This window comes from Protopterus annectens, chromosome 4.part1 (assembly GCF_019279795.1).
Source record: "Protopterus annectens isolate FY-2018-M chromosome 4.part1, PAN1.0, whole genome shotgun sequence".
NCBI lineage: Eukaryota > Metazoa > Chordata > Ceratodontiformes > Protopteridae > Protopterus > Protopterus annectens.
Window position 1 is genome coordinate 543,495,520 of NC_056734.1, and position 18,401 is coordinate 543,513,920.

Sequence of the window (18,401 nt, forward strand, 5' to 3'; positions counted from 1 at the left end):
TGTCTTGCCTCTCGGGGCCAGGGAAGAATTTTTATAAGTGTTTAATTTTGCCAGGCGCTAAGTAAAAGAGAAACATTCCTTCTTTTGGAAAGGCACTTAGATCTCTATGATAAATAAACTAAGAGGCTACCTGACTGGCCCATCTAAATGTAGGCTACAGGTTGTGTGTAGCATTCTTGAGCCTTGTGACTCGTTCCTTTTTCCCATAAATTAGTTTGCAGAGATGTCACAATTGTAACAAACTGACCAGAAATATTTTAGAAGGACTGTATGCCTCAAAGGTTACTGCTTAAACTTCTTAGGCTGTTACAGATATTAGTGTGGACCTGAAAAATAACGTTTGACAGCCTATCCTGGATTTGCTTACAAGCTGCAGTGAAGGCCTTACAGTTGCCTCACCAAGTAATTGGAGCAGATCTGGATAGCTACATTTCTCTTTTGGAATACTTCATACATTCACCTTAGTGTCACCAAAGCAGATATGCTTTTGCTGCAGCGCTAGACAGTGCTGCTGTATTTTATCCCAGCTCTTCAATTTGGCTTAGGAATCTCTGGCTTTCATTTTGGGAACTTACCTGGATAAAAGTTGACTTGCCAGTTAATCCTTATGAGTCCCTGAATGTTTTCACAGCAAATGCTATTACTTTGTTGTATTCTACCTTATCCTCACAGCACTTCTTTGCTCGAAGTATTTTTGCAGTTTTTTGCAATGTTGTCCATTTTAAAGTCATTGATGTCAAGTCTCATGCTCTTCGACTGAGAAAATCATAATCTGTACTTGAATTTGATACCTCAAGGTTAACATATGTGTCAGTTATGAATATACTGACAGAAAGTTAGTACCTTTTGTTGCAGCCAATGTAGCCCAGTATATGCAGTGTTGGCTCCAGAAATGGCATCCGGTAGACTTTAAATTGGCGTGGCTAAAAGTTATTTTCATGCCTAAAGTAATTAGACCCACTTCTTACTGAATATACAAGTGCAGATTAGGACAGATCATATCTCCTTTGTTTTGCATCCTTTGACACCCAGAAGTAGACTTGTTGTAATGGCACAGTGAAGTTAGGGGGATACATTTTCACAACTTCCATCTTATTTGCTGGCATTGCAGCAAATATTCCAGTATTTTTCCTATGGGTCCCCGTTGAGTTTTCTTCCTCATTGAAAAGTAGTGAATTAGAGAAACTAAATTCTTCCTTGACCTTTTTAGCTTTACAGCTTTCTTTAAGACACATGGCTCTCAGTTGTATTCATAAATCAGAAGTGGTTACATTTTGAAGATTGACAGCCTCCTGTTAAGGGATGAAGTGATATGGGTGTATAGCTGTTTTTTTGTAGTTCAGGGGCAAAGGAGCAAGTTGGGAGTTGTTGGTTCTGTTGTTGATGGCAGGCAAATTAGGCAGAATCAAAGAAAGTGCTAGGAAAAGATTGTTTTATTGGTGGGAGGCTACAACTGATAAGGGAATGGAAAGTCTTGACTTTTCAGGAAGCTCTGGCTCAGTCAGGTTAAGAACCAGGTTGCTGCCCTACAAGGGGGTACTTTTATTGGCAATGGCAAAATAGAATAGCTATAAAGTCATAGGCTGTACCTGGGGCTCACTACCTTCCAGATTGGTGGACATGTTTGAGAATTTATTATGCAGAGAGGAACCAGAAAAATTGCTCCATTTCTTGTTTTGTTGCAGCTTCACATGGCAATATATATAGTCTCCATGATAGATTATGGTAAAAGGTTTGGATAATAGGATTTTTTTTCTTGGAGTAAGAGTCCTGCTGTTTACACTGGCTTAGGACAGCTACCTCTCCTACTGTGTTCATCATTACTTGGCATAGTAATGCGTTTTTTGTTCTTTATACCCCAAATGCTTGCATAACAGATGTTTCTGTAGCATATACAGTGGATATAAAACGTGTACAGATCCCTGTTAAAATGTCAGGGTTTTGTGATGTAAAAAAATGAGACCACAATAAATAATTTCAAAACTTTTCCCACCTTTAATGTGACCTATAAGTTGTACAATTGAAAAACAAATCTGTTAGGGGGAAAAATACAAAAAATAAACAAAGTACAATAAGCTGGTTGCATAAACGTGCACACCCTTAAACTAATACTTTGTTGAAGCACCTTTTGATTTAATTTCATCATTCAGTTTCTTAGGTGGTAGTCTGTCAGCATGGCACATCTTGACTTGGCAGTACTTTCCCTCTCTTCCTTGCAAAAGCAATCCAAATCTGTTAGATTGTAAGGGCATCCTTTGTGCACAGCCCTCTTCAGGTCACCCCATAGATTTTCTATTGGATTTAGGTCTGGGCTCTGGCTGGGCCATTCCAAAACTTTAATTTTCTTCTGGTGAAGCCATTCTTTTGTTGATAAGGATGTATGCTTGGGGTCATTGTTGTGTTGAAAGGTGAAATTCCTCTTCATCTTCAGCTTTCTAGCAGATGCCTGAAGGTTTTGGGCCAAAGGTGACTGGTATTTGGAACTGTTCATAATTCCCTCCACCTTGACAAAAGTCCCAGTTCCAGCTGAAGAAAAGCAACCCCAAAGCATGATACTGCCACCATCATGCTTCACCGTGAGGGATGGTCTTTTGGTGATTTAAAGTGTTGTTTTTGTGCCAAACGTAACTTTTGGAATTGTGGCCAAAAAGTTCAAACTTGGTCTCATCAGACCATAATGCATTTTCCCACATGCTTTTGGGAGACGTGAAGTATTGTTTTACAAATTTTAGCCGGGCCTGGATGTTTTTCTGTGTAAGAAAAGTCTTCCATCTTGCAACCCTACCCCATAGTCCAGACATATGGAGAATATGGGAGATTTTTGTCACATGTACATAACCAGTACTTGCCAGAAATTCCTGCAGCTCTTTCAGTGTTGCTGTAGGTCTCTTGGAAGCCTCCCTGACCAGTTTTCATCTCATTTTTCATCACTTTTGGAGATATGTCCAGTTATTTGCAACATCACTGTTGTCCCATGTTTTCTCCCCTTTTTGATGACTGTCTTCACTTTGTTCCATGGTATATCCAGTGGTGTGGAAATTTTTTTGTACCCTTCTCCTGACTGATAAATTTCAACCATGAGATTCCTTTGATGCTTTGTAAGCTCACTGTGAACTATGGCTTTTACTGTAGCAGGCAACTGAGTAAATGTCAGGAAAATCCAACTAGGACAGCTGAACTTTATTTGGGGTTAATCAGAGTCTCTTTAATTGATGGCAGGTGTGTACCCAAGAAGACTGAAAGCTGTAATTAAATCAAATGGTGCTTCAACAAAGTATTAGCTTAAGGGTGTGTACACTTGGGCATCCAGTGTAGTGTACATTTATTTTCTATATTTTTTCCTCCAGCAGATTTGTTTTTCAATTGAATTGTACAGGTTATAGGTCACATTAAAGGTGGGAAAAGTTTTGAAATGATTTATTGCGGTCTCATTTTTTTATATCACAAAAGCCTGGCATTTTAACAGGGGTGTGTACACTTTTTATATCCACTGTAGGCCACTTTTGGTAATATTCTTAAAGTGAAGGGATTATTGGCTTTGTATTTTCAGTGTCTGCCTTCATCTCCATCAATTCTGGAGGGAAGTGTAGTTTGCTTGTAAGATGTTTTGAGGCAAAACATTGTTCTCACCACATTAGTTGAATTATTTGAGGTTTCTGTACCAGACATGATCCCCTCACTCACAAAGTACACTGCGTTTGGATTTTCTTACTGTTGCCAAAAAGTGCATTACTAGGTAGTGGAAAGATCATAGATCTTTCCAGCTTTGAAGAGTGAAAATCCTTGATTGTCAAGTTCTTGTATTCATATATATCCTTAACAGCAAAGGTCTGGTCCTGGCTGGGCCTATATATTAATTCACCTGAGTGATTTTGACAGCCAATTTTAATCTTTTATGTTCATGAATTGACGAGTAGCAGTAGCTGTTTCATTTCATGTTCAATTTGTAAATATCTCAGTAGAATAAGGCTCAAGATGTGCACTGTATTGCCAAACTGTGTTCTCTGTTCCTTACTTTCCAAGGTTACCCTACCTTTTTCTCTCATTTCTGTTTTCTTAGCTTTTTCAGTATAGTAAAAAAAGGGGTTGGTAAACATGAAGAGATGGTAAAAATTGATCTTATTTGTCTGTTTTGTACTTGCCTATTGGGTAATGCATTTAGCCAGACACGTATTCATTCCATGGTATAATAATACATGTTTTTCCAGCTTGGCTGCATTCCAGAAATATTGTAATTTCTTGCAATTTCACATCGTGTGTTGTAAGTTGGCCTCTTCGTCACTTGGGGAATACACTTGACCTGTGGAGGCCAGAATAGGAATGATTAATCTGTAAAAGCATATAATAAATGTTCATAGCCCTAGATAAATTGACTTGAATCTTGTGATGAGGGTTTCCCCTGTGGCGTGTTCCCTGAATTTTATCAAATGGTTGTGGGTGTATCAAGTTATTGCATCTATTAAGTACAGTTGGATCTTGATTTGGGTTTACATAGGAATAATATAGTATGGTGCAAGATGAGTGAGCTAGGACCATGTAAGCTCTCGCCACTGCACACACTGATATATTCTTAGTTGGCATCATATGACGTTCTCATAGTTTGCCTTCAGTACTGAAGCCAGTTTTGAAGCTGGTTATAACCTGTTGGTCAGCATCCCTCGGTGCTGTAGCTTCTACACCAATACCTTCAGTGCCAGCATCAGGTTCAGTACTGGCATCAACAGTCATGCTGCCAACATTTGATTACTTCAATAAATTCACCACTCTAGTATGAAGATCATACAGATCAGGCACACCATAGGTTTTGGAGCCATCCCTTGACACCCTCCAGTTTGGCGCCATGTGCAGCAGTCATGATCCCTAGTGATAGAGGGATATAAAATGCCACAGATGACCATGAACACTAGGGTCAGGCTCTTATTCCAGCCATTCAGATGAGACTCTTCGGAATCTGCTCAGGAGGAGGATGTGCAAAAGGAGGTACATGGACTCTCCATTAGAGTCTTTCACACAGGATTAAGACTGGGATGAGGAAGAGAGATTCCCCCCACTGTCCCCTTTAGAATATGTGAAATATTGGAATTAATGAGGCAGAGGGAACTTGGCCCATAGACCTTTTCCCCTTCCTTGATGAGAAAATTCTGATGGAGGCATTTTGTTCTGCCCCAACTATGTCTTCAATGGGTCTGCTGATGGGACTAAATGACTGGCCTGGTGTGTAGCAGGCTTGGTGAGAACTTTGTGACTAAATCCATTTTGAGGAAACCTGACAAGGTACTCCAGCTTCTGAAGGGCAGACTTCACTGGAATAAGAGACCCCTGCAGATTTGATGGGTAGTGGTGGAGACCAAAATAGAGCTACCTGAGAAGAGCCCCCATGGTCCGTCTACCTGATAGGGACTCTAGGCCAACAGATTAAATGGGACAGTGCTCCTTTGTATCAGATACTTTTACCATAAGAGCTGTCAGTTACTTGATGCAAGTGAATTGTTTCCAGCGAGGTTTAGCCGAACAGACCATTGAGTTGCTGAGATGACTGCCAACCCTTCACACTCCCAGACAAAGTCAGAAGTGTTGGCCATGCTGAACATTATTACTCTCTTCAGGCAGCTCCTAACTAATGCAACCAGTGGAGAGGCCAGGGCAGCTGGGACTGGCATCATACTGTGGTGTTGTCTTGTTCAGATGTGGTGATTTTACATTAGACTTTAAGGAACCAACACTTTTTCAGTGTTTCTGTTTTTCCCTGTTCACGTCCAAGGTGAAAGAGAAGCTGTTCAAAAGTGACCAGGAGGACATACATTTTTGCCATAGGAGCTAGATTCATGAACCCACCAAGGCCCTCCTTCAGGAACCAGAAAGGCTGTACAAAATTGTAGTACAAGAAGTCCCAGTGGCAGCCCTTTGTCCAGTTTCCTGACAGATGTTCCCACAGTCACAGGTCCCTCTTCAGTGGATGTCACCTTTGAGGCACAAGTGTTCTTGTTCTGCATTCCTTTCCAAAGTAAGCAGCATCAGAACCCCTGAAACCCCTGGAGGCAGTCGGGAATTATCTATATCTGCTCCAGGAAGTGGGGTTGACCATCACATAAAACAGATGGGTTAAGGAAATAATATCCAGAGGCTGCAAAATTACATTTTTGGAGTCACCCAAAGCAGTCTTCCCACAACTAGCAGATGTTCTAGCCTTTCATTACAAGGAGGCTAAAACAGACTTTCTTTTGTTACCCTTTTGATGTCCTTCTATTCATTTGCTGCAGTATTCTTTGCATCAAGGGATTTGCCTGCCCAGGTGACCCGACAGCCAGTATGCCAAAGTCTTTTACTACCATGAGGTGTGTGGTATGTCCGATGTAAGCTTGCTATAGGACGTAGGCCATAAAAGTGATGTACTCGTGCACCATCCTCAGAACTACTTTGCCGCCAGTCGGATCTCCAGTCATGGACGTCGCTCTGCTGCCGGATTAGTTTTTTTCAATAAAGATAAATACCCACTGGGAAACCTTTTTGTCTTTTGCTACTGTTTTTCCTTGGTTGAGAGTTAGTCATCCAAGAAGGACAAGTGTGTGTGTAGAAGGAAGGGTCCACACAAGGATAGCCACTTCCAATGCCTTTTTTGTCTCTGGGCCCACCACAACCATAAAAACTGTCTGAGCTGTTCATTTGTGCCTAAAACCCTTCGTAGTCGACTTTCGTCCCTCACAATTTACTTAGAGAACCAACATCTGAAAATGTTAGCTAAAAGCGCGATGGAGGTTTCCTTGGGCCTGATGCCTGAGCCTACCAAGCAGAAGGCCAAAAGACCTAGGCCTGAAGCAGAAGCTGCGCCTCTCCCTGCAGATGTCGCTCTTGAGGTGCATGACAGCCCAGAGGCACACACTGTATTGGATCCAGTTCCACAGGCCGAACCAGTTTTACAGGCCAGTACGTCCTGAGAGGCCTCACAGATATCGGGTCCCAATGTCTAGGGGGGACCAAGGTCCTAGAGGAGTCTCTCAGATTGTAGTGAGGGAAGATGTTGATTTGGATTTGCTAGAGTGTAGGCCTACATCCGGTCCTCCCTCTTTACATTGAATGGACACTCCTGTCAAGAAATGCAGGAAACCAAAAATTCCTCACCTCCAGACCCTTAGAAAGAGTGGCAGAATTTTGCCCAGAGCTTGTTCAAGGCCTTCATGGCTTTGAGGCCTACCTCCCCCAAAACACCGTCAGAACAGCTACTTCAGAGGAAGATTCTTCCTCTGATGAGGACAGTGATTCTTTAGCTTACTCCTCTCAAATCCCTTCCCCCTTGGACTATGCTTCCCCTGAGGAAGACTCCAGTGAGACGGACTCCCCTTTGGATTAGATTTCTTTTGGCGAAACCCTCTCAAAAATGAGATACCACTTAAGTTGGACATCTCTTAAATGTCTGAGGTCGAAAAGATGATGTTCATAGTGTTTCACTGTTGCAGTCATTACACTTGGGTTATCCTGCTGGCAGGCTACCCGCAGTCGGCCTGATTTCCAAAGTCCTGGTCCGGCGTCGGTTGCTGTCACTTCTTCCCTGACGTCAGTGCACCAGGGGTATAAAAGATGCAGCCAACGCCATTTTCTTCAGTCTTTCTTGCCGCGCGGTGCCCAAAGCAAAAGCAGTTTGCAAGTGCCGGTCGGCCGACTCCTGAGATTTTCGAAATCGAATTTCAGATCTGATGTCTTCAGTAAAGATAAGTACCCCGTCGGGGAAACTTTTTTCTTGCTCCAGACCGATGTCAGAAAAAGTTAACAATTGTATTTCTTGTGGTAAGCAAATACCTCATAAGGATTTCCACTTTTACTGTATTCCTTGCCTAGGCCCTGACCACGACGTTAATAGTTGTTGGTTTTGTGCTAGATTTAACCAACGCACTATTAAGCGTCAGTACGATTTTGCTTTTCATTATTTTGGCAGAAGGTTTAATTACATAATGCCGTCGGAACAACCGACCGGAATTCATAAAAAACGCAAGGATAAAGACAAGGGCAAGCATCAGAGGTCCAAAACAGACGACGAAGCCTCTTCTAGGTCAGTCGCCGGTTCTCAGTGAGGCGCTTTCGCAGCCCCTGACTCCCGCTACCTCAGAGCCACAGGCCGCCTCCGACTCCCACGTGGTTACAGCTAGGCCACTGGATACTCAAGCTATTGGCCCTTCGGAAATTAATCCCTCAGATGGGTCCGGAGCCGCTGAGCAGGCATCGGCTTCTGAGGGTGTCTTCAGACCTACACAACTATATATAAAACCTACTTCAGCATCCAAGACAAAGTCTAAAACAGTTTTAAAGACAAGGAAACTAGTACAGCATTCTCCAGGACAGACTTCTATGCCTAAAAAACAGATGCTCAAAATGGCCGAAGGCCTAATTACTTTGATCAGGGGTTCCCATCCCCCTCCTGATAAGAGGCCTAGGCAAGACACTGAATATGATTCCTCTGATTAGGTTTCCATTTCCTCTGATTCCTCTTCTGATCAGGGATGTTCTGTTCCTCCCTATGAGGATTCTGATGCTGAAGATTCTATTCCTTCAGCTTCTCCTCCTGAGGACTATTCATTTGGGGAAACCCTGCATACCATGAGGGAGCATTTCCATTGGGAGAGCCAGGATTATTCCGATTCTAAGAGAAGACTTGGAGACTTTCTTTTACTTCCTCAGCACAGACCTCTTGCTATTCCCCCTGTTCTAGACATAGTAGATGATGTTTTTTCAGAGTCCAGCCTGTCTCCAAGCTCTTTACCTCCGGCCCCTGTTAAGCCGGACAGATACTACAGGGTTCCAGACTCCCATAAATTTCTTTACAAAAACGCTGCTGCTGACCCAGAAACTATCTCACAGGGTCCCAAAGGGGTCGAGGCTGATTCTGCCAAAAACCCTGTCCCCTCGGATAGAGATTCTAGGGCTTTGGACAGATGGGGGAAAAATGTTTACACTTCTGCTACCTTGGCTGTAAGGGCTTTAAATTGTCAGTTTCATATGCTCAAATATCAGCAATACTTAATGTCTTTGTTAAAACAAAAAATGACAAATTCTGAATGTTCTGAGAACAAAGATTTGCAGGATTTATTGCATGCAGCTGAACAAGTGGGAAAACATACTTTGCAATGTGGCTATGACTCACTGGAGGCCTCATGCAGGGCCGCTGTTACAGGTTCTGTTATTAGAAGGCATGCTTGGTTAAAGGAACAGAATCTGCCTGATCATGTTAAAGCAAAATTATTGGATGCTCCATTACAACATGATACTTTGTTTGGTGTTAAGGCAGAGGAGGTGTTAAAGAAAATGAAGGATAAGGCAAAGTCTATGCAGACAGTAAAGGATTTCTTACAGGTACAGCCACCCAGATTTAGCAGGAACTGGCCCTCTAAGAATTGGTCCTTTCCAGTGTCAGACGCCCTAGAGGCAGGCAGCAGCCCCAGGGCTCATACAGGCCCAAACAATGGGGGGCTTCTACCTCCAAAAGCGGAGAGGACAAATTCACAGCCTTATAGAAAACAGTCCCAATGACTTCCCTCTGCCAATGCCAAGCACTTATTTTTTGGCAGCACCCTTAGGGGGAAAGCTAGCACTTTTTTCACAAAACTGGCAAAAGATCATCCAGGACAAATGGGTCTTAAATATAGTCTCTCAGGGCTACAGGTTCCACTTTCACACCCTTCCAAAGGCAAAAGGTATGCCAGACCTACCATGCAATCAATGGCAGGAGGCACAAAAACAAGTTTCATCTCTCATGAACATGGGGACTATTCAGCCAGTGCCACAAGAGCAGGGACAAGGATTTTACTCAAGACGTTTCTTAGTACCAAGAAAGGACAAAGCCTGGAGACCAATTTTGGACCTGTCTATTCTAAATACTTTTCTGGACGTCCCAAAATGCAAAATGTTGACTCTACAGCAGCTTCTGCCCATGCTGGACAAGAAGGCTTGGCTTGTAACTGTGGACCTCAGAGGCATATCTGCATGTCCCAATTAGACAATCTTGCAGAAGATGCCTCAGATTCATAGCTGGCTCAACGCACTACCAATTCTCTGCACTGCCCTTTGGATTATCTACTGCGCACAGGGACTTCACAAAATGCCTGGCACCGGTAATTGCATTTTGCAGACAAAGAGGAATTCAAATATATCCCTACTTGGATGACTGCCTTATTCAAGCAAAAAGCAAAGATATTCTACTACAGCATCTGGCGTTTGTTAAAAGATTACTAATTTGCCTAGGGTACACAGTAAACAAAAAGAAATCAAAACTAGTACCCTCTCAAGAGATAATATTCCTGGGTGCAAGCTTAAATACAACTGCCCAGATGGCTTATCTCACACCAGACAAACAAAGGCATCTGACTTCTTACTTCAAAGACATGGCAACAAAGACCCAGTTATCTGCAAGAAATATTCTGCAGGCTCTGGGCTACATGGTATCCTGCATTCTACTAATTCCATATGCAAGAATGCATATGAGGAAACTACAATGGCATCTAAAAAGTGTTTGGACTCAACATTGCCACAGCCTGGAAACAGTAATTACTGTCATTCCCTGTCTGCAACAGGAATTTCAATGGTGGGCACAGGCCTGTCACCACAACAAGGGACAGCCATTCACCTTACCCAATGCCAGGCAGACACTAACAACAGATGCATCAGATTATGCCTGGGGGGCGCACATGGCAGGAAAATGTATTCAGGGTGCATGGCCCACAAACCTAATGCATCTTCATATCAATCAAAAAGAGATGCTAGCTGTACAAAATGCCCTGACAGCCTTCAAGGACTTACTTCATCCAGGACAGCTACTGATAAAGACAGACAATACTACAGTCATGTGGTACATAAACAAGCAAGGGGGCACACATTCCTACCCCCTCTGCAGGCAAGCACACAGCATTGACTTATCAAGTACATCTGCAAGCACAATTCCTGCCAGGAAAGACAAATACTTTGGCAGACGAACTAAGCAGAAACCTCATGGATCCTCACGAGTGGAAACTAGATCCACAAATCTTCAACATAACAGGGAAATGGGGATGCCCAGACATAGATCTAATCGCCTCCCCTCACAACTGCCAGCTACAGATATTCTGCACTCGGACTTATCACAAGCAAGCATGGAAAGTGGACGCCCTTTCATTCAGCTGGAAAGCCCTTACAGTATATGCCTTCCCTCCTCTCCAAGATTCTCCTAAAGGTCAGACAAGAAAAGCCAAAAATGATACTGATTGCCCCAGACTGGCCACACCAGCACTGGTACCCAGTCCTAAAGAGCTCGTCTCAAGGCCCAGCCTGGACATTGCCTCTAATACGTAATTTGCTGACCCAACAGAAGAATCAGATCCTGCACAGCCAACTCAGAACCCTAAATCTGGCTGCATGGTGGATAATGTAATCATTCAGAACACACCTCTCTCTAAAGCAGTTATGGATGTTATTTTGGAGGCCAGGAGGCCCAGCACCAGAAAATCTTATGCAGAAAAATGGAAGAGATTCTATGTTTGGAACCAAGCACAGGGAGTTGACTCGCTTGTACCAAATATTCCTCAGATTTTGCAATACCTAACTGAGAATGCTGGACAAAGGCCTATCCTTCTCATCAGTTAAGATCCATGCCTCTGCCATTTCAGCTCGTTACAACACGGACCCACCTATTTTCTCTCATCCACTGCTAAGACAGTTTCTCAGAGGGACCAAAAACATAAGACCTCCAAGGAGAGCTCCAATACCTACATGGGACCTCAATTTTGTCTTGGAAAAACTCACACTGCCTGCTTTTGAACCAGCAAATACAGCAGAGATAAAATACTTGTCATGGAAAACTGCTCTTCTCCTAGCAATAACTTCAGCAAGAAGAGTCTCAGAGTTACAGTCACTGATGGCTGTGGAACCTTTTATTATTTTCCATCAAGACAGGGTTTCTCTAAGGACAAACCCGACATTTATGCCTAAGGTAGTGTCCAGCGTGACTCTTAACCAAACCATACATTTGCCTACCTTTTTATCCAAACCCACAGAATAAGGGGGAGAGACTTCTGCATACTTTGGACATACACAGACAGCTACGCTTTTACTTGGACAAGACCAAAGCTTTCAGAAAGACTGAGCAACTCTTAGTGGCATATGCTGCAGGTTAACAAGGAAAAGCCATTTCAAAGCAGACGATTTCAAAATGGATAGGCCACTGCATTCGTTTCTGCTATTCACAACATGGCAAATCAGTGCCCAAGGACATTAGGCCACATTCTACCAGAGCAGCAGCCACTTCAGCAGCCTTCCTCAGAGAAGTACCAACCAAGGATATTTTAGAGGCTGCAACATGGACTTCCGTGCACACTTTTACAAAGCACTACCATTTACCTCTCTACTCTAAAACCAGAGCAGGCTTTGCCACTGCAGTTCTGCAGAGCCTCATAACCACTCCAAACTCTATTTAGGCCCAGCCACCCAACCTCAGCTTTGGGATTCAACCCAAGTGTAATGACTGCAACAGTGAAACATGAACATAATACAGTTGTGTACCTACCATAAATGTAGATGTTCGAGTGTATTCACTGTTGCAGGTTACCCTCCCACCATCCCCCTTTTTCTTTGCTGGGACTTCTGTACCTCTCGGTTCTATACAACCTATGTGGTGTATTTGCTTATAGATGAAGGTTATGTGCATGCTTTTTTATTATCATAATTTTTACAGCCTACCCTTTTGGGGGCACCTGACAATCTGGGGCAAGAAAAACTGAAGAAAATGGCGTCGGCTGCATCTTTTGTACCCCTGGCGCACTGACGTCAGGGAAGAAGCGACAGCAACCAATGCCGGACCAGGACTTTGGAATTCAGGCCAACTGCAGGTAGCCTGCCAGCAGGATAACCCAAGTGTAATGACTGCAACAGTGAATACACTCGAACGTCTACATTTATGGTAGGTACACAACTGTACTATACTATGACCTCATCCAGGTGGAGACCCCTGGTGTTTCAGCTATCCCTCCAGTTATCCCTGCCTTTCTGGATGCATTTGCATCCACGTTCCTGCACCCTGGCTCTCAGCCTCTAGCCCCTAAGAAGCTAGGTAGATATTAAAGTGCCCCAGGACTGTAATTTCCTTTTTAAAACTGTTGTGACAGACCCCTCTGTCATCTCTGTAGCCTCTGGTTAAGGCCTCCTGGTCCCTTCCTTCCACTTGTCTTCTCCCCTCGGACAAGGACAGTAGGCAGCTTGAGAGGTTGGGGAAGAAAATCTACACCTCAACAACTTTAGCCTTCAGGGGCTTAAATTACCAGACCCACATGATTAAGTACTCCATGAAGCTTATGTCTCAGTTGTCCAAGATAGTATCTGACATGCTAGATTTAAAGAATAAAGCCTTGGCATCTTCCCTTATTCGTGCATCCTCTCAGGTGGTCCAACATTCTGTCAGATTCAACTATGATGCAGTTGAGGCTACCTCCAGCGCTGCAGCTTTGTCCTCAACATTAAGAAGGCTCACCTGATTGAGGCTTCAACCCCTCTCTGAGGACATCAAGGCGAAACTCATGGATGCTCCCCTTTACAACTCGGCCTTATTTGGTAAACCATCTGCTGAACTTTTCAAATTCCTGCAGGAAAAGAGCAAGAAGTTGAAAGACATCAAACATATTCTGGTCTCCCATTTCCTAAATTTCATAGGAACTATCCTGAGAATAGGTCTTCGTCTGCAGGCAGTCCTGGACCCCCCAACTCAAGTCCTCCAAGGGGAGCAAGAAACCGCATCACTTTTCAGCATCTTCAGCTGCTTCTCATGTGGCTAAGCAGCCCTTTCCTGATGGAACAGGCTCTTCATCCTGACTCCTCAGGACTACCTTGCAACACCACCCTCTACCTACACCTACCCCTGTCCCTTTCCGCCTGGGAATCCATTGCTCAAGACGCCTTGGTCCTGAGCATCATCAAACAGATACTTTATGGTTTGGCATGCTGTGCCTCCCTTCAGGTAGTATCCCTCAACCTCCAGTAAACTAGAAACCTCTTTCATCCAGGTATTAGAAAAAATGTTGGAACAGAGTACAGTATAAGCAGTGCCCACCCCCCCCCCCCCCAAAAAAAAAGTGACAGGATTTTATTCTCTCATGTTTCTGGTTCCCAGGAAAGAAAGGCCGTGGAGACTCATCCTAGACCTTTCTTTTCCCAACACCTACCTAAAGGTACCCTCCTTCAAAATGCTAACTCTTCAGACACTCTTTCCTCTGATCCTCCACATGCCTTCCTGGCGTCCACAGACATCAAAGATGCCTACCTACATATTTCCCATTCATCCCAAATTTAGGAAGTTTTACACTTCTCTGTGGGGTCCTAGCACTTTCATTTCTCTGCCTTGCCTTTTGGTCTTTCTATAGGCCCATGAATCTTCGCAAAATGTTTAGCTCCAGTGGTCGCTTTCTGCAGACTCCAAGGCATTCAGATCTTCCCTTACATGGACAATCTCCTGTTCCAAGCCAACACCCCATAGGAACTGGGGAACAACCTCCACTCAGCCATGGCCATCCTGCAACGCCTAGGATTCACCATTAACTTCAACAAATCCACTCTCGTCCCAGCTCAAGATCATATATTTCTAGGGTTGGACACAGTGGTGCAGCGGTAGCATTGTTGCCTCACAGCAAGAGGTTCTTCAGTTCAATTCTCTGCTGTCTTCTATGTGGAGTCTGCCTGTGTTCATGTGGGTTTCCTCTGGGTGCTCCGGTTTCCTCCCACATTCAAAGACCTGCATCTGGAGCGTTTCTCTGTGGGCCTCCACTGAAAATTGGCTACATTCCAAGTTGGACTTTCCCATTTAACAAATGTAAAACAAAATAAATAAATAGGGTGCAGATTCCAGACAGACAAAAAGTGTCTTTCCCACCCCAAAAGGCTCAGGAGCTCTGTCAGACCTTCTCAGAGATCCTTCCCCAAAACCATTTGTCAACAAGACAGTTTCTCAGAATCCTAGGACTAATGATCTCCTCCATCCGTCAGCTACCCCTGGCAGGACTCCACATGAGGAAATTCTATTGGTTCTTGAAATCCGTGTGAGCACATCATGTCCACCCACTGGAATTTCCTATCCCACTACTTTGTCTCAAGAAGGAGCTCTGGTGGTGGATACAGCAACTGTCCATATATCCAAAACTCCCCATTCATCCATTGCCTCCAACTAAGGACCTGTACACAGATGCTTCTGATACAGGTTGGTCGGCACCTCTGGGCACACACACAATTCAAGGACAATGGACCCCCTCTCAGGGCAGTGACCACATAAATGTAAAAGAGATGAAGGTACTGATCCTCGTCTTGTAGTACTTCCAGCCCCTCCTGAGGCCAGGACATCTGCGAATCTGCACAGACAGCATAACTGTTCTATGATGTATAAACAAGCGGGGGGGGGGCAAGATCATACCTAGTGTGGAGATTAGCCATGCAAGTTTGGGAACCTAGCACTCCAACTTCAAATTTCTGTACAACCACAACACAGGCCCATGAATGGTACTTCACTGGGATGTGTTCCCAGACATAGTCCACCAGTGGGGTATACCTCAAGTAGACTTGTTTGCCTCCCCTCGGAACAAACAACTTCCAAACTTTTGTGCCAGAGAACTACATCCTCAGGCATGGAAAGTGGATGCCCTGCCAATTTCATTGAAGGGGAAGGTTCTTTATGCATTCTCTCCCCTACCACTCATTCCAAAAGTCCTGCTTGAAGATTCAACAGGACAGACCGAAAATCTTACTGGTGATGCCGTATTGGCCAAGACAGCACTGGTTCCCCCTTCTTCTGCAACTAGCCAAGGGCAATCATCACAAGTTACCTCACAGAGTGGACTTGCTCATACACAACAAGTGCTCCCTCATCCACTCACACCTGGAAACTCTTCAGCTGACTCTGTGGGTGATAGAGCCCCGATACCCTTTAGATACCTTTTCTCTGAGGATGTGCTTCAAGTCCTGTAGTAGGCCAAGAAAGCCAATACGAGGAAATCTTATCTTTCCAAATGGAAGAGATTTTCTGTTGTGTCTTGCTAGATGCCTAGACCTGCCTACGGTGGATCTGCTTTTGGTTCTTTCATATCTTTGTTAAATGCTCAGTGCTGGCTTCACTTATTCTTCAGTAAAAGCACATTTGTCAGCTGTCTTAGCATGTCTGCCCCTTTCACCTCTTTTAGCCTGCAGATTTGAGGCCAACCAGTTCCTGAAAGGCATCCTCCACATTAGACCTCCCAGGAGACCTGTGCCCCCACCCCACCCCTGGGATCTTAACTTTGTGCTAGAAAATTGTGACCGTAGCATCTTTTGATCCAGCTTCCTCTAGCTTTCTTAAACACTGCACCTAGAAAACTGTCCTCCTGATGGCTATAACCTTTGCCAGATGAGTCTCCTAGCTCCAGGCCCTGATGGCTTCTCCTTCCTTCTTGGTCTTTCACAAAGACAGGGTCTCCCTTCGCACTTTTACCTTCCTTCATGCCAAAATTAGTTAATGAGTTGTCCTTAAACCAGGCCATTCGCTTGCCAACCTTTTTCCTCTCTCTTTTGTTTAGTGGAGAGGGGAAAAAGGTTGGCCATTCACTTGCCAACCTTTTCCCCCTCTCCACTAAACAATAGGGAGAGGATCCTACACACACTTGATGTCCACAGACAACTCAGATTTTACCTAAAACCTTTTGGAAACTCAGACCAACTATTTGTGCCTTTCCACCCCAGGCCTCTGGGATTGCCTGTATCCAAACATACCATCTCCAGCTGGATCTCCAAATCGCTCTCTTTCTGTTTTGCCCACCATGGAAATCCCTTCCCTGCTCGATCAAGGCTCCCTCTAATTGAGCAGTGATGATCTCAGGGGTGTTCCTCAAGGGACAAGACACCAGCTCTATTCTAGAAGCAGCTACTTGGATTTTGGTCCACACTTTCACCAAACAGTACAAGCTGGATTGTATTTCTAGATCCAGGGCTGGATTTGCCAGGGCCATTCTTCATGGTTTCCTGGAAAATACTCTTCTCACTCCACCCCCCCCCCTTTCTGCATGAGCTTTGGTATTCTCCTTCATGTAAATAATATGCAACAGATGAATAGCAGGACATGCAATAGTTGTTAAGAACTTACCATAATGATAAATGTCCTTCTCTTCTCTGTTGCAGTAATCTATCCCACCATCATTCCCCACTTTCTTCTGTTCTTGGATGTACTGACTCTAACCCTTGGACTTTCTCCTCCCGGGACTTGAGTTCTCAAGATAGTGCATGCGTATGTCACTTTTACGGCCTACATCCGATAGCAACCTGTCAGGCATACCTGGTACTTCAAGGTAGTAGAAGACTTTGGTATACTGGCCGACATTGTGTCACCTGGGCAGGCAACTCTCCTGATGTACAGAATACTGCAACAGAGAAGAGAAGGACATTTATCTTTATGGTAAGTTCTTAAACAACTGTTCTTTCTCTTGTCATTAATTTGTTTTCTTTTAAATTACTATAATCTCTGTTGCTGTCAGTTCCAGTGTATAGTGTATACATCGTTGGAAGGCAGGATGTTCTTCATGTTTCACTGTTGCAGTCATAACTGTAGGGTGCTCCTGCCGGCAGGCAGCCCGAGGTCGGCCAGAATCCCAAAGTCTGGGTCCGGCGTCGGCTGTACAAGCTAGTACCCTGACGTCAGCACGCTCTGGTACATAACCCTCAGCCGACGCCATCTTCTCCAGTCTTTCTTGCCGTGCGGTGGAAAGCAGCTCGCAAGTCGTTGGTTGGCGATTTTCGAACAGCGTATTTTGTTGTTGTCGGTCCGAAGTTCTTGCTTCTCTTCTCAAAGCTAAGTACCCCGTTGGGGAATCTTTTTCTTGTTCCTCCGATGTCAGAAAAAGTTAATAATTGTATAGCGTGTGGGAAACAAATACCTCATAAAGATTTCCACTCTTACTGTCTACCTTGCTTAGGCCCTGACCACGGCGTTTCTTGTTGTCGGTTCTGTGCCAGGTTCAACTCTCGTACTATCAAGCGCAGGTACGATTGGGCTTTAAATTATTTTGGCAGACGCTTCAATTATAGAATGTCGTCGGACACTACCGGAGTTCAAAAGAAGCGCAAAGACAAAGACAGGCCTCCGAGGTCCAAACAGGACTCGTTGCAGCTGGAGCCAGCGTCCGGTTCGCTGTCGGCAGTGAGGCGCTTTAGCAGCCCCTGTCGTCCGCCACTTCTGAACCGATGGCGATACGGACTCCCATGGGGAGCCATCAAGGCCCACTATTTTAACTGCTGCAGGACTTTCGGACGTCGCTCCTTCAGATGGGTCCGGAACCGCTGTGCAGGTACCGGCTTCTGAGGGGGTTTTCAGGCCTACTCACATCACTATTTCAAAGGCAAAGACAAAGACTCCTGTTAAGTCTAAAGTTCCTGCTCAAGCT

The 18,401-nt window shown here is 44.4% G+C and overlaps 1 protein-coding gene across 1 annotated transcript in view; it reads left to right on the forward strand.

Moving 5' to 3' along the window:
* STAG1 (stromal antigen 1) overlaps positions 1–18,401 on the forward strand; it is a 2,620,144-nt gene that overhangs the window by 1,441,462 nt on the left and 1,160,281 nt on the right. The window lies entirely within an intron of this gene.